The sequence below is a fragment of the Phocoena sinus genome, chromosome 18 (genome assembly GCF_008692025.1).
Source record: "Phocoena sinus isolate mPhoSin1 chromosome 18, mPhoSin1.pri, whole genome shotgun sequence".
Lineage (NCBI taxonomy): Eukaryota > Metazoa > Chordata > Mammalia > Artiodactyla > Phocoenidae > Phocoena > Phocoena sinus.
In genome coordinates, this window is record NC_045780.1 from 51859092 (window position 1) to 51877145 (window position 18054).

The window sequence follows — 18054 nt, forward strand, 5'->3', positions numbered from 1 at the left end:
AATGCACGTAAGGTCACATAGGTGGTTAGTTGTGGGACTATGATTTGGAACTAGGATTTGAATCTGAGCCTATCTGGTTACGTAGACTGTGCTTTCGATTAATTACATAGAGTCTAAACAGATTTTTTTTTTCCTAATTTGAGAAGGCAGTATTTTAGACATCAGAATATTTAATTGACGTTTAACCTTAAATTGAGTGAAAACGTAAAAGTAACCATGTGAAAGATTTATTATTTGATCCTCATGAATGACCTTAATCAAGTCACAAGAAATTGAGTCTCAATTTCCCCTTTTGTAAAGTGAAGGGAAAGGATTAGATGATCTTTAAAGCTGTCTCACTCTAATACATCAGTTTAACAGATAAGCTAACTGATCCTGTAAAAGTGGCCTGAAAAGCAAAAAAGCAAGGCGAGATCTTATGCCAGACCTTAGTTTTCTTCTTTGTACTTTCTCTACTCATACTCTGAGCACTCCTACTACAGATACAAGAGGTTTTTTACACCTGATGACTTAAAAGCCTTTATTGATAAACTTTATGTGTAAATTCACCAGTAGTTAAAGTGCTGTGTAAATGGCATTTGTAAATAGGAGTAAAAAGTTGGATCAAGTTTTAATAACCCTTTCCTGAAAACATTTGGGTTTGAACTAGTTTTGCTGTTAGCACTGATGAAGGATATTTTTTTTGACTTCATAAACGTGGAAACTTTTACAAAGTTGCTTTTACGAAGACACTTTTTGAAGTGTCCTAGGAAGTATATCAAAATCCTAGATAGAGGGGTGGGATAGGGAGGGTGGGAGGGAGGGAGACGAAAGAGGGAAGAGATATGGGAACATATGTATATGTATAACTGATTCACTTTGTTATAAAGCAGAAACTAACACACCATTGTAAAGCAATTATATTCCAATAAAGATGCAAAAAAATGAAAAAAATAGTCCTAGATTGGCTAATATCACCCATCAAAGACAGAAAGGGTGGTGAAGAACAATGTCCCACAATCCTTTTAAATGCTCTAACTAGAAGGTCTTGAGGGCATGCACATTCTACAATGCACTTCAGAATTCATTTCTCAGAGAAGTTTGCCATGGGGAGCTTGCCCAAAGCAAACCTTTTCCCCGGGTAAGAGAACAAAGAAAAGCCCTTTTAGTCATAAAAAAGAACTAATGCTTTCATGTGACCCCCTTAATATGAATGTACCTTTCGAAAGCTACCTGGCAGTCTCTAAATCATGAATGCTGGGGAACACGGTGTGTGAAAAACAGAAAGCGTTGGTTCAATTGCTTCTCCACAAATGATCAAATAGTGGTTGAAGGAAGAGCAGATAGAGATTTAAAGTTACTGTACAAGTCAACAGCAAACAGCCTGAGCCTTTCTATTTTGGGATTTTTCTCATATATTAAGTGACTGTAGCTATTTGGGCCTTCTGGCTAAGGATGCTTTTTTAAGTCTTTTAAAGTTAAGGTATAATTCATACATAGCTAAATGGACAGGGCTTAACTGCACAGTTTGCACTTTTGGAAGAGTTTTGACAAATGAATGCCTCCCTATGACCCAGACTTAACAGGGATTTTTGAAAATGCATTTATTCTTCTAAAGTAGCAACATGTGAATATTTTGGATTTGGACACTATTCTATTAAAATTTTTATTTAGACATTATTTCTGCTCTATTAACTTATTTTATACACATTATCAGTTTCTGTAACTGAAACGTGATTCATAAATTAGAGGTGTGCTTGTAATTGAAAGAATCTAAGATTTGAAACTTTATTGATGATTGCTTAATAATGCCCCTAAAATAAGAAAAATTTGATAGGCTTATAGTAACTAGAAATAAGATATAATTAGTTCTTTTCTGCTTATAGAAAATATGAGAAATAGCAACGCCACACTTCCTTTTTTTTTCTGTTTGAGAAAAGCAGTGTAGTTCAGCTACCTTAGGCTACAGTCTACTTTAATTAAAGGATTTAAGTAAAGGATTTACTTTCCTGCTTATGGCTTAAGTAATTTTTATATTCCTTTCTTTGATGTATTTTTTTTCAACGCCAGTGTCAGTAAAAGAAAAAATGAGTATAACCTGGTCTACAAAATCCTTAAAACTGTTCACCAGAACTATTTAGCACAACTTAAAAATGTATTAGAAATTCCTTTTAAGTAGGCAGTCCAACCTGGCTCACTCAGTTTGCCAGTGCACACTTGACATTTATGGAAATTATTCTTAGGCCATTCAATCATGGACAAAACACTCCCATTCTTTGATATTAGAATAATCCCATCATGTGTAAGGAACTCCTTTGGGGGCTGTTATTTCAATGATATACAATTTATGATGAATTTATGGATCATTTCCTCTATTCTCTTTAATTTTCACCTTTCCTTATTTCCATTCTTTTAATATCCCAATGGTGTGTCCAAAAGGATGTGAAATAGTCAAAGGCAGTTAGAAAGAAAGGAGAGAGAGAAACTTGGGGATTTAACAATACCCTGTTGAATAAAGGAGAATTGCTATTTTCTTAAAGAAAGGAAAAGTTCTTTGCAGTAGAGAATAGAGTGTGTTAGGAGATGAGAAAAAATTTCCACAGCAGGCTTTTTTAAAAAATTGCATTTCATCAATGAGACTTTTATTTCACTTCTGCTAATAATTAAGGTCTGGATTTTAATGAAAATCTTTTCAATCAAATTCTGTTGACATCTTTAAAAAGTTTCCTATCCGTTGAGATCTAGTAGTAGAAGAATGGAACTGCTTGAACTAAAATGTAAAGGGAAACAGTGAATTTCCTGAAAGTTCATTTACCTTACATAAGATGAATAATTTTAGCTCCAGTCCAAACTAAAATAAATACCTCAGAATTATGGCATCTTTGTTAAGGTGAGGGATCATCAGGGGCTTTCAGAGCGGTGCCCGATTTCACAAGGCTGTTTTTGGTCATCTCCCTTAGAGATGGATGTGCAGAGAGTTGCCTCTTCTCTTTCAGGCCTTTGAGGAAGAACAGTTATTTCTACCTGTGGAAATAAGGATTCTGAAATGGTTTTATCAGCTATGGATTATTGAAACTGCTCACATGCTTTCATAGGAAATGTACAAAAGACATATTCCTTCAGGGGCTGCTGGTCCAGATGCAAGGCTGGCATTCGAGGGGCCACTGCAGAGGCAGTGGATACCAAGTAATAGGCAGGGAGGCAGGCAGGATAGAGCAATAAGGAATCCAAAGGTGTTCATCCTTTGGGCTTCCCTGGTGGCACAGTGGTTGAGAGTCCTCCTGCCAATGCAGGGGACTATGGGTTCGTTCCCCGGTCCGCGAAGATCCCACACGCCGCGGAGCGGCTGGGCCCGTGAGCCATGGCTGCTGAGCCTGCGCGTCCGGAGCCTGTGCTCCGCAATGGGAGAGGCCACAACAGTGAGAGGCCCGCGTACCGCAAAAAAAAACAAACAAATTGCTTCATCCTTTGAAAATCTACATAGTTTTTTATTGTGATAAAAAACACATAACATAAAATTTACCATCTTAATCATTTGTAAGTGTACAGTTCACTGGTGTTAGGCCTTGTTACAGATCTCCAGTTTTCATCTTGCAAAATTGAAACTCTGTACCTTTTCCCTCTCCTCCCAGGCCCTGGTAGCCACCATTCTAATGTTTCTATGAATTTGACTACTTTAGATGCCATACAGTAATTCCCTTTTTGTGACTGACTCATTTCACTTAGCATAATGTCCTAAAGGTTCATCCATGTTGTAGCAGGTGGCAAGATTTCCTCTCCTTATCAGGCTGAATAATAATAATAATAATGTTCCATTGTATATATATAGGCAGGGAGGCATATATATATATACCACATTTTGCATATCCCTTCTTCTGTCCATGGACATTGGGTTGCTTCTACCTCTTGGCTATTGTGAATAACGTTGCAATGAATATGTGCTGTGGACTGAATGTGTGCCTCCGAAATTCATATGTAGAAACCTAATCCTCAGTGTGATGGCAAGTGGGAAAACACAGGCTGGGACTGATAAGCAGAAGGCCTTGGGCCAAAACTGGTGAGCAGGAACCATATGCTGGGGTTTTAGCAAAACTTTCCTGAGGGTGGGAGCCCCTGGTGTTCTGCACACATGCTGCTGGGCACACAACTTGAAGCTGAGTTTCAGTCCATGTGAAAGCTTCCACCTTTACCCTTATGAGGCAATACCTTTGGGCTTCCCTGGTGGCGCAGTGGTTAAGAATCCGCCTGCCAATGCAGAGGACACGGGTTCGAGCCCTGGTCCTGGAAGATACCACATGCCATGGAGCAACTAAGCCCGTGCACCACAACAACTGAGCCTGTGCTCTAGAGTCCGTGAGCCACAACTACTGAGCCCACGTGCCACAACTACTGAAGCCCGCGTGCCTAACGGCCCCCACTCGCCGCAACTAGAGAAAGCATGCGCACAGCAACAAAGACCGAATGCAGCCAAAAATAAATAAATAAATTTGAAAAAAAGGCAACACATTTGGGTTGCAACCCCGAATGGGGGACATTTACAAGGGCCCACACTCATGGTGTCCTGGACTCAAACTTTTGTCTTCCTACCTCTGCAAGGCTGGAAAGAAGCTGCCTCTTCCCACAGCTGAATTGGTCAATGCCTGGGGGCAGCAAAAGCAGCCTCAAATGACAGGCTTACTTCTCTGGGTTTCCCATTTCTCTGGGAACTTGGCCCAATAATCATTACCTTGTTAAATCTTTGATGTCTTCAAGCTAGTTAAAATATACACACACACACACACACATACACACACACACACACACATACACATACACTATAAGATATATATCCATTTCTCATCTTCAAAAGAAAGGTTGTTCTTTTTTTTTCCATTTCGGTATTTTTTTTAATTTAATTTTATTTTTTATACAGCAGGTTCTTATTAGTCATCTGTTTTATACATATTAATGTATGTATGTCAATCCCAATTCATCCCACCACCACCACCCACACTGCTTTTCCCCTTGGTGTCCATACATTTGTTCTCTACATATGTGTCTCGATTTCTGCCTTGCAAACTGGTTCATCTGTACCATTTTTCTAGATTCCACGTATATGCGTTAATATACGATATTTGTTTTTCTCTTTCTGAATTACTTCACTCTGTATGACAGTCTCTAGATCCATCCACGTCTCAACAAAAGACCCAATTTCATTCCTTTTTATGGCTGAGTAATATTCCATTGTATATATGTACCACATCTTCTTTATCCATTCATCTGTCAATGGGCATTTAGGTTGCTTCCATGACCTGGCTATTGTAAATAGTGTTGCAATGAACATTGGGGTACATGTGTCTTTTTGAATTATGGTGTTCTCTGGGTATATGCCCAGTAGTGGGATTGCTGGGTTGTATGGTAGTTCTATTTTTAGTTTTTTAAGGAACCTCCATACTGTTCTCCATAGTGGCTGTATCAATTTACATTCCCACCAACAGTGCAAGAGGGTTCCCTTTTCTCCACACTCTCTCCAGCATTTGTTGTTTGTAGATTTTCTAATGATGCCCATTCTAACCGGTGTGAGGTGATACCTCATTGTGGTTTTGATTTGCATTTATCTAATAATTAGTGATGTTGAACAGCTTTTCATGTGTCTCTTTGCCATCTGTATGTCTTCTTTGGAGAAATGTCTACTTAGGTCTTCCGCCCATTTTTGGATTGGGTTGTTTTTTTAATATTGAGCTGTGTGAGCTGTTTATATATTTTGGAGATTAATCCTTTGTCTGGTGATTCGTTTGCAAATATTTTCTCCCATCCCGAGGGTTGTCTTTTCATTTTGTTTACAGTTGGCTTTGCTGTGCAAAAGCTTTTAAGTTTCATTAGCTCCCATTTGTTTATTTTTGTTTTTATTTACATTACTCTAGGAGGTGGGTCAAAAAAGATTTTGCTGTGATTTATGTCAAAGAATGTTCTGCCTATGTTTTCCTCTAAGAGTTTTATAGTGTCCAGTCTTATGTTTAGGTCTCTATTCCATTTTGAGTTTATTTTTGTGTATGGTGTAGGAAGTGTTCTAATTTCATTCTTTTACATGTAGCTGTCCTGTTTTCCCAGCACCACTTATAGAAGAGGCTGTCTTTTCTCCATTGTATATTCTTGCCTCCTTTATCAAAAATAAGGTGACCATATGTGTGTGCGTTTATCCCTGGGATTTCTATCCTGTTCCATTGATCTATATTTCTGTTTTTGTGCCAGTACCATATTGTCTTGATTACTGTAGCTTTATAGTATGGTCTGAAGTCAGGGAGTCCGATTCCTCCAGCTCCGTTTTTCTTTCTCAAGATTGCTTTGGCTATTTGGGATCTTTTGTTTCTCCATACAAATTTAAAGACTTTTTGTTCTAGTTCTGTAAAAAATGCCATTGGTAATTTGATAGGGATTGCCTTGAATCTGTAGATTGCTTTGGGTAGTATAGTCATTTTCAAGATTGATTCTTCCAATCCAAGAACATGGTATATCGCTCCATCTGTTTGTGTCAACTTTAACTTCTTTCATCAGTGTCTTATAGTTTTCTGAGTACAGGTCTTTTACCTCCTTAAGTAGGTTTATTCCTAGATATTTTATTCTTTTTGTTGAAATGGTGAATGGGAGTGTTTCCTTAATTTCTCTTTCTGATCTTTCGTTGTTAGTGTATAGGAATGCAAGAGGTTTCTGTGCATTAATTTTGTATACTGCAACTTTACCAAATTCATTGATTAGCTCTAGTAGTTTTCTGGTGGCATCTTTAGGATTCTCTATGTATAGTATCATGTCATCTGCAGGCAGTGACAGTGTTACTTCTTCCTTTCCAACTTGGATCCCTTTTATGTCTTTTTCTTTTCTGATTGCTGTGGCTAGGACTTCCAAAAGTATGTTGAATAATAGTGGTAAGAGTGGACATCATTGTCTTGTTCCTGATCTTAGAGGAAATGCTTTCAGTTTTTCACCATTGAGAATGATGTTTGCTGTGGGTTTGTTGTATACAGCGTTTATCATGTTGAGGTAGGTCCCCTATATGTTCACTTTCTGGAGAGTTTTTATCATAAATCGGTGCTGAACTTTGTCAAAAGCTTTTTCTGCATCTATTGAGATGATCATATGGTTTTTATTCTTCAATTTGTTAATATGGTGTATCACATTGGTTGATTTGCATATATTGAAGAATCCTTGCATCCCTGGGATAAATCCCACTTGATCATGGTGTATGATCCTTTTAATGTGTTATTGGATTCTGTTTGCTCGTATTTTGTTGAGAATTTTTGCATGTATATTCATCAGTGATATTGGTGTGTCATTTTCTTTTTTTGTAGTATCTTTGTCCAGTTTTGGTATCAGGGTGATGGTGGCCTCATAGAATGAGTTTGGGAGTGCTCCTTCGTCTGCAATTTTTTGGAAGAGTTTGAGAAGAATGGGTGTTAGCTCTTCTCTAAATGTTTGATAGAATTCACCTGTGAAGCCATCTTGTCCTGTACTTTTGTTTGTTGGAAGATTTTTAAATCACAGTTTCAATTTCATTACTTGTGATTGGTCTGTTCATATTTTCTATTTCTTCTTGGTTCAGTCTTGGAAGGTTGTACTTTTCTAAGAATTTGTCCATTTCTTCCAGGTTGCCCATTTTATTGGCATAGAGTTGCTTGTAGTAGTCTCTGATGATGCTCTGTAATTCTGTGGTGTTTGTTGTAAGTTCTCCTTTTTTGTTTCTAATTTTATTGATTTGTCCTCTCCCTCTTTTTCTTGATGAGTCTGGCTAAGGGTTTATCAATTTTGTTTATCTTCTCAAAGAACCAGCTTTTAGTTTTATTGATCTTTGCTATTATTTTGTTTCTATTTCATTTATGCTCTGATCTTTACGATTTCTTTCCTTCTACTAACTCTGGCTTTTGATTAGTCTTTCTCTAGTTCCTTTAGGTGTAAGGTTAGATTGTTTATTTGAGATTTTTCTTGTTTCTTGAGGTAGGCTTGTATTGCTATAAACTTCCCTCTTAGAACTGCTTTTGCTGCATCCCATAGGTTTTGGATCATTGTGTGTTCATTCTCTAGGTATTTTTTGATTTCCTCTTTGATTTCTTCAGTGATCTCTTGGTTATTTAATAACGTATTGTTTAGCCTCCATGTGTTTATGTTTTTAACGTTTTTCCCCCTGTAATTGATTTCTAATCTCATAGTGTTGTGGTTGGAAAAGATGCTTGATATGATTTTAATTTTCTTAAATTTACCAAGGCTTGATTTGTGACGCAAGATGCGATCAATCCTGGAGAATGTTCCCTGTGCACTTGATAAGAAAGTGTAGTCTGCTATTTTTGGATGGAATGCCCTATAAATATCAATTAAATCTATCTGGTCTATTGTGTCATTTAAAGTTTGTGTTTCCATATTAATTTCTTGTCTGGATGATCTGTCCATTGGTGTAAGTGAGGTGTTAAAGTCCCCCACTATTACTGTGTTACTGTCGATTTCCTCTTTTATAGCTGTTAGCATTTGCCTTATGTATTGAGGTGCTCCTATGTTGGGTGCATGCACATTTATAATTGTTATATCTTCTTCCTGGATTGATCCCTTGATCATTATGTAGTGTCCTAACTTGTCTCTTGTAACATTCTTTATCTTAAAGTCTATTTTATCTGATATGAGTATTGGTACTCTAGCTTTCTTTTGATTTCCATTTGCATGGAATCTCTTTTTCTATCCCCTCACTTTCAGTCTGAATGTGTCCCTAGGTCTGAAGTGGGTCTCTTGTAGACAGCATATATATGGGTCTTGTTTTTGTATCCATTCAGTAAGCCTGTGTCTTTTGGTTGGAGCATTTAATCCATTCACGTTTAAGGTAATTATTGATATGTATGTTCCTATTACCATTTTCTTAATTGTTATGGGTTTGTTTTTGTAGGTTATTTTCTTCTCCTGTGTTTCCCACTTAGAGAAGTTCCTGTAGCATTTGTTGTAGAGCTGGTTTGATGATGCTGAATTTTCTTAGCTTTTGCTTGTCTGTAAAGCTTTTGATTTCTCCATCGAATCTGAATGAGATCCTTGCCCAGTAGAGTAATCTTGGTTGTAGGTTCTTCCCTTTCATCACTTTAAAGATATTGTGCCATTCCCTTCTGGTTTGTAGAATTTCTGCTGAGAAATCAGCTGTTAACCTTATGGGAGTTTGCTTGTATGCTATTTCTCATTTTTCCCCTTTTACTTTTAATAATTTTTCTTTACCTTTAATTTGTGTCAATTTGATTACTATGTGTCTTGGTGTGTTTATCCTTGGGTTTATCCTTCCTGGGACTCTCTGCGCTTCCTGGACTTTGGTGGCTATTTCTTTTCCCATGTTAGGTAAGTTTTCGACTATAGTCTCTTCAAATATTTTCTTGAGTCTTTCTCTCTATCTTCTCCTTCTGGTACCCCTATAATGCAAATGTTGGTGCATTTAATGTTGTCCCAGAGGTCCCTTAGACTGTCTTCATTTCTTTTCATTCTTTTTTCTTTATTCTGTTCCATGGCAGTTAATTCCACCATTCTGTCTTCCAGCTCACTTATCTGTTCTTCTGCCCCAGTTATTCTGCTGTTGATTCCTCCTAGTGTAGTTTTCATTTCAGTTATTTTATTGTTCATCTCTGTTTGTTTGTTCTTTAATTCTTCTAGGTCTTGTTAAACATTTCTCGCATCTTCTCAATCTTTGCCTCCATTCTTTTTCCGAGGTCCTGGATCATCCTCACTATCATTATTCTGAAATCTTTCTCTAGAAGGTTGCCTATCTCCACTTGATTTAATTGTTTTTCTGGGGTTTTATCTTGTTCCTTCATCTGGTATGTAGCCCTCTGCCTTTTCATTTCTTCTATCTTTCTGTGAATGTGGTTTTCATTCCACAGGCTGCAGGATTGTAGTTCTTGCTTCTGCTGTCTGCCCTCTGGTGGATGAGGCTATCTAAGAGGCTTTTGCAAGTTTCCTGATGGGAGGGACTGGTGGTGGGTAGAGCTTGGTGTTGCTCTGGTGAGCAGAGCTCAGTAAAACTTCAGTCCACTTGTCTGATGATTGGTGTGGCTTTGTTCCCTCCCTGCTGGTTGTTTGGCCTGAGGCGACCCAGCACTGGAGGCTATAGGCTCTTTGGAGGGGCTAATGGTGGACTCCAGGAGGGCTCATGCCAAGGAGTACTTCCCAGAACTTTTGCTGCCAGTGTCCTTGTCCCCGTGTGATCCACAGCCACCCCCCGCCTCTGTAGGAGACCCTCCAACACTAGCAGGTAGGTCTGCTTCAGTCTCCTATGGGGTCACTGCTCTTTACCCCTGGGTCCTGATGAGCACACCAGTTTGTGTGTGCCTTCCAAGAGTGGAGTCTCTGTTTCCCCCAGTCCTGTCAAAGTCCTGCAATCAAATCCCTCTGGCTTTCAAAGTCTGATTCTCTGGGAATTCCTCCTCCCGTTGCCAGACCCCCAGGTTAGGAAGGAAGACATGGGGCTCAGAACCTTTACTCCAGTGGGTGGACTTCTGTGGTATAATTGTTCTCCAGTTTGTGAGTCACCCACCCAGCGGTTTTGGGATTTGATTTTATTTTGATTGTGCCCCTCCTACCATCTCATAGGGGTTTCTCCTTTGTCTTTGGATGTGGCGTATCTTTTTTGGTGAGTTCCAGTGTCTTTCTGTCAATGATTGTTCAGCAGTTAGTTGTGATTCCAATGCTCTCACAGGAGGGAGCAAGCACACATCCCTCTACTCCGCCATCTTGAACCAATCATCCATTATAGTTTATCACAAGATATTGAATATAGTTCCCTGTGCTCTACAGTAGGACCTTGTTGTTTATCCATCCTATATGTAATAGTTTGCATCTTCTAATCCCAAACTCCCAGTCCTTCCCTCCCCCACACCCTCTCCCCCTGGCAACCACAAGTCTGTTCTCTAAATCTGCAAGTCTGTTTTTGCCTTGTAGATATGTTCATTTGTGTTGTATTTTAGATTCCACATATAAACGATATCATATGGTATTCGTCTTTCTCTTTCTGACTTACTTCGCTTAGTGTGATCATCTCTAGGTCCATCCATGTTGCTGCTAATGGCATTATTTCATTCATAAGAAATGTTGTTCTTAATTCCCTAGTTCTCTATTCCTGGTGGTAGAAGTCAGAGGTTCAATGATCACTTTGGGAGCACTGAGCCCTCAGGTCCTTGATCTGGGAGCTTGAGTAAGTTCAGAGATTTTCAAGTTGAGGTAGGTTGAGGGTTGGACTTAGAACTTATTCTGGATTCCTGTAGAAACTGGGCAGGCCTGAAATTGCACAAGAAGGGTGTTAACAGACCCGTCTGGAGGGATGTGAGGATTGGGGAAGTCTGTGTCTAGAAACTAGGTCAAGGATTAACAAGGGTGGGAGTTCTCAAGACAAATTTCATACAAATTTCCCCTTTTTGACCATTTGGTAAGAGACTAGCCATGGAATTTAGGTGAAATAGACAATCAGGAACTTCATAAAAATGTTTTCATGATATTTTTCCAATTCCAAGGTAGTTGAAAAAGTAGGTATATGATTATCACTGGGGTGCTTTGGATAAAATTTATCCTGAGTAAGAGCTATAACATCTTTAGACTTTCACAATTTCTCTTCTTCTAACTTTATCCATCTATCCAACCATTCATCCCTCTATCCATCCATCCATCCATCCAGATAGTCACAATGAATAATCCATACCTTGTGAGGGAGTCAAGTATTTGTAGAAAAACGTTATTGTTACTCAGGTATATTTAATCTTTTATATGCAAGCAAGAAGACAACAGTTAAATTCATCTTTTGTCTTATAAAATTTGGGGGGTAAATAAAATACCACTTTTATTATATATACATATATGTGTGGATTTAATATTATATATGACTATAATATCTCATCATATTTTCAAAGCTGTGATGTTAACCACTGTCTTATGTCAAGAACCAAATGACCTGATCTTTGGTGGTCCTTCTTTACCACCAAGAAATATTCTGAGGAAATATTTCATCCCTTTTGTTTACCACAGGGTGGTATTGTTACCAAATATTTTATATATTTTTTTCATGACAGTGTTTTCTGGTGTAAAATTAGCTAAAGTACATGATATTTTAAGGAGCTTTGTTTCCAAAAGGAATGTCTTTTCCTGAAAAGGTTTACCACTGAAGGCATCAACAACGTGTTTGGCTTAAAACTACCTCTAAAAACACATATTTAAGTTATTCAATCTGAAAGATATAAATGCAAATGGATTTGCCTGAAAAACAAAAATGGCCCCTTCCCTTGGAATTCCAGACATAAGACAGCTTCTGGGAAGTCAAGAGAAGATCAAGTCTGAGAACAATGCGATCCTTACCTTTACTCTAGGGATAAGCTGAATTTGCTCGAGGGATAAGAAGCAAAGGCAAAATGTCATTGTCTTGGTAACATTTTCACCAAATTAGTTAAGAAGAACTAAAATATTTCTAATGTTTAATTTAACAACATTCATCTTCCAATCCCCAACTGTTAAATTAATTTCTGTAACTATCAAATTTACTTCGAGCCAGGCCATTAGCAGAAGATACAAAGCAATAATGATTGAAGCATTTTCAGTTGTATTCAAACATGTATCAGGTTGAAATTTTAGGTGCAGACACTCATGAAGGTCAAAAGGTGAGTGACTCATTTCCTGTACTTGTCACTATGCTGCTTGTTACAACAGATTTCTGGAAGTGACTGACAATGGAAATAGTCATGCAAAGGGATTGTTTGTTTTGTATGAGCAAATGAAATGTGGGCCTAGTACCATGAATTGTTTTGATTACTAGAAATCCTCAGAGCATATGAGTGAGACGACGAAAATATACAGGACTCGATCTCCCTAAACAGTCACTAATATGATGTAGGGGAAAAGGGTAAGATAAATATCTAAGATCTGGTCGTGGTAGGTGTACCTTTCATCTATACATATGCGTGAATATTCTTTGATACTTAGTGATGTTATATTGGCTTCAGCTTGGTCTAATAACACAGCTCCTCTTCTCTTTAGGTGGCCTTTATTTTTTTAAAAAGTATATTAGAAGACTTCCCCTTCTTTGGTTTATTTGCTATTATTCTTTTGGCTGAGATTGATCTATCTATCTTAGAATCATGAGATATCAACTCTCTTAATTCTTATATGGGCTAGATGTTTCTTAATGACCTGAAGGCATATTTGTACATGGCAGGCAAATTTTCCAATACCTTCTTGATAACAATCTTCTTTTTAAACCTCCGGATTAGAAAAAGCAGAGACTCATGTCCCCTTACAAGGGAGGTAGCCTGGAAAAGATAAAAGAGCATGGACCTTGGCAACTCTGAATCCTGGTTATTTACCTAGCTGAAAAGCCTTACATGAATCATTTTACCTCGATGTATCTCCTGGGTAAAAGGGAGAATAAGAATAGTGACTCCATTGTAAAATTTAAATTCTACAGTTTGTAAAGCATTTAGAATAGTGCTTGGGATAAACTGACCATCTAGAAATATCAGAGATCATTTTTATTATTAATACATTTTCTAGTTGCTTGAAGGTAAGTATTAAGGTGGGGACACTGTATGATGGTGATGAGGCTTGCTTCTAACAGAATTGATGCATGTATGACTGATTGACAGCTGAGTTTATGCAATCCCTGGTTGTTGTGCTGAATTGCTTTCTTTTGATGATCAACTATATGATGACCAGAAGTGAGCAAGACTGACCATCTCAGTGACTGTTTAACTGGTCTTCAAAGACATGGCCATTGTCTTTATGACCAATTCAATGATAACCACTTGAAAACCAGCCAAGAAGACTGAAGACTGTGAAAATTAGTTATATAGATACTGATTTTGCATCACTTACAGAGTTAGAGCTACAAAGATTCAGTTGCCTTGTTTATTCCAGTAAGTTCTTAATATGTACTTTCATATAAGAAGTGTGCTCCAAAAAAAAAAAGAAGTGTGCTCCAGTAAGCTACTTTTGGAGAGGAGTGTAAAAATAACTGGTTCATTGGGCTGTCAGTTCTAATTTTTACTTCAGAATACTTTAACATTTTATATTTAATATTATTAAACATCTGTAACATGGCACCACAGGTTAGCATAAATGATTTCTACTTTCTTTGGCTGTTTGTTCTCTGGAAGACAGTAGCATTGTGATGGAGAAATGGTTTCAGGTAGAAATTTCCATGTTGGTGGACATGTACTGTCCATCAGTGCAGATCTGAGACAAAAATCATATCAGAAATTTTGATAGTTTGTAACATACTAACTTTTCATAAGTATATGCAGGACGGTATTCAGAAAAATCCAGCATTTATTGATACATCTGTTACGTGCCAAAATAGAACTTTTAGCAGTTCTGAGATGTTCTCAGAAATAACGAGACTTGGCTAAACACATGCAGTGCTTAAAGTGTAGTCTTTGAGGAGTTTAACATGCACAGCTGGGTCTTGTTATTGATGCCAGTGGAATTTGGAGCACTGTCTATTTTACCACATTTCTACACCTGTTTTTACCTTATAAGGTAAAGACCCAAACTCTAAATGTGTATTATACATAGGCCTATATTTAGCAGCAAAATACTGATTTTTGCAAGCCAAAGAGAAACAGAAATTCAGTCTCCAGATGCTATTTTTGAAAAGTGGCATCTAAATAGTTGCTGCCCAATGTCATGATGTTGTTGTTGACTAAGATAATTCCAGCCTGTTTTCCTAAAGCCATTATGTAAAGCCAGATTTCTATTTTTTAATACAACATCTAAAATACTTACATGGATAATTGACACTAAAATCAAATGAAACTTCAAGTATTGTAAGGCCATTGGTGAAGTGGCTCAGTTTTATTAGAGTTTATGTTTAAAGTCATGCCCCCACATCTTCCTTTCCCTATATTGATGAGGAATTTTTCAAATTTTATGTAAGAAGTTATATTAAACAACAACAACTTTTAATCAAGCTGCTTATAAATGATACTCTTGGAGAAGCTTCCTGACCCATAGAGGTTTCTTCCTCTGTCTTAATTATGCAGCGTTGTACCCTCAATGAGACAAATGTTTGTACCATATGACAGCCTTGCTGGCCAAAGCCGATCGGTGGGGAGGTACCAGACCCAAGCTGTCCTACTGTCCTATCAATATCCTTCTCATAGTTTTTTTGTTTTTGTTTTACAGTGTGTCAGGGAAACATTTTTTCACAGCAGATGTTAGTGGTGTCTCTCAAATGGCAGGGGTCAGTGCACAGTTAGGAGAATTTCACCAGCTACCCAAAAAGGGTGGAGAAGAGCTCTACTGACTTTAAATCCCTCCATCTAGTTTGTTTGTTTGTTTGTTTGTTTGTTTTAGGTCTAGCCATAACCTTCCCTTTCCTTAGGGTTAAAATAGTGGAACATGAAAAAACTCCTCTTTTTGCCAAATTATGTTCAGTAGAGCACCTTTCAGGAAGCATAGTAGTCAAAAATAGTTATGACTGATACAAAAGTAAATTCTATTCCATGATTTGCTCCCTCTTATTCTGACAGATTGTACACTTTTCTGTCTGACAGTTGTCTATCTCACTCCCCTAGAATATAAGCCTACAAAGACAAGAACTTTTCCTTTCCTATTCATTACCACGTTCACTGTGCCTAAACATTGACAGACACATGGTAGGTTTTCAGTGAATATTGGTAAGTGAATACATTACCAAAATTTAAAGATGGTTAGCCATCAGCATATCTCTTTCCTGGTGGCAGAGAGGAGGTGCTTATCTCTGTCAGATATTAGGGGATTGAAGAATGAATTTGTGTGTGTGAACAGATAGTAGGAGGATTGGAAACAGAAATTAGTTTTTCAATGAATGATGGCTGACTCAGATGACCTGGCTAACCTACCTCCTTCATGTCTTTGTTAATACGAAATTTTTTAACGAGGAAGACTTTCCAAAGCTGCAATAGATTAGGCCTCCTAAGGGCTTTCTTATCACAACAATTATTACACTATATTGAGATTGCTTGCCTGCCTCAATGTAGCCAACAATTTTCTCTACTTCTAATACTGCCACCACCATAATCACCATCACCACACCCTTATCACCACCACCATCACCAACACCGCTAAGTCATCACCACCACCATCACTACCACCACCAAAGATTGTAGGTCCTTTGAGATCAGGGGCCATGTGCATTACATAGAAACAGGGGAGGTTCTGAACAAATATGCTTAGGTGTGTATCAGAGGTTGGAAATATAGAAATATATGGCTAATGTCTCTAAAACTTAACTGAAAAAAACCCTTCATGGAATGCTAGGCTTTTTTTCTTTTGGAAAAAATATTACTTGAACTTTCTGATTTTCTATTTTAAATGTATGTGAATGCTATTGTGATTAATGTAATGCAAAAATTTATTGAAGTAAACCGCAGTGGAGAAAAAATTAGAAGCAACTTACATGCAACCATTAAAAAATTGGTTACAACATAATTTTATTACATCCATAGTAGGAAATACTGTTTAGTCATTGATGATTGAATAAAGTATCAATAGATCTATATGGAAAGATGTTCACAATAGATTGCTGTATGGAAGAGTCTGCTTCAGAACAGAATGTATAGCTCCTGAATATTTTTATGAATTATATACACACATGTGAATGCACACATGCACATACATGCATATATGTAAAAACATAAAGAAAAATTTAAAGCTATAGACAACAAATCATTTATAATATTTATATTGGGGGTGTGAAGTGTATAGAAAGCTTATGAAGGACTCTTATTTTTTGTTTTAGAAGTATGTGCTGTTTAGACTATATTTTAATTAGTATGCAGTTAGTTACTGTGGCAGCCAGTCTCCAAGATGGTCCACCATGATCTCTGCTTCCTGGTATTAAATCTGTGTGCTGTCCTTTCCTACATTGTACCAGAGTTGATGTGTTGATCTGTGTTCTCAATAGAATGTGACAGAAGTCATAGTACATGACTTCCAAGTTTAGGTTATAAAAGACCCTGCATCTTCTCTCTTCTCTCTTCTATGTCTCTTTCGCTCTCTCTGTGTTCACACACACACACACACACACACACACACACACACACAGACATATTCTTGTCTCACTCCTCACTTGATCTGAGGAAAGCCAGTTGTCATGTTACAAGCATTCATGTAGAGATGCTCTTATAGAAAAACTGAAGGCTCTGGCCAATAGCTAATGAGAAGATGAGGTCTATTAACAGCCATGAGCCAGAGCTTGGGAGTGGATCTCACAAACTTAGTCAAGCTTCAGATGACTAACTTCCCAGTCAACAGCTTGACTAGAGGCTGATGAAATCCTTGGGCCATAACTGTCTAGCTGTACCACTCCTAGATTCTTGGTCTCAGAGACTATTTGCTACAATAAATGTTTGATATTTTAAGCTATTAAACTTTGGGGTAATTTGTTACATAGAAATAGATAACTAATACAGTTAGTAAGTACTTATTGAATGAATACCTGAATTAACTTTGATTTCAAAAAATATAAAATTGTATTCAAAGGATGAGAGAGCACTTAAAAAAACCATTGAATCCATGGCAGTTCTATGTCGTTACATGTGGTCTCAATCCACAGATATGAGAAGCAAAATTGCTGTCATATGGAGGAAGTGTTTAAGACATATATTAACATTGTAAGTATTAATATCATATTTGAAAGGGTTAGAAATACTGTTGTAGACTATTGTTTATAAAATTGAAGTGATTCTGATTTAGATTCAAAGAAAAGCAACCCCTTTTTGTAAAGTGAGTTATTTTTTACATAGCCATATATAAATATTTATAACATATATACTCATATGCATATCTATATGTGTGTGTAACAAACATAGACACACACATAATTGACATGCTAATAGAAATTAGATTGTTTACAATCAAATGTAAACTGAAGTCCAAAGTATAGTAAACAGTGAAAATACATTATATATTAATGTTTTTCTCCTTAAGGAGGTATGTGGTTACATTCAGAAAAATCCACCTATTTACAGCTAAGTGCTTATTGGATACATAGAAAACCAGGGTACTTTGGGTAAACTTCTTCAGCCGGCTTACAGGACCACGTTAACTGTCCAGTGATGCTGACGT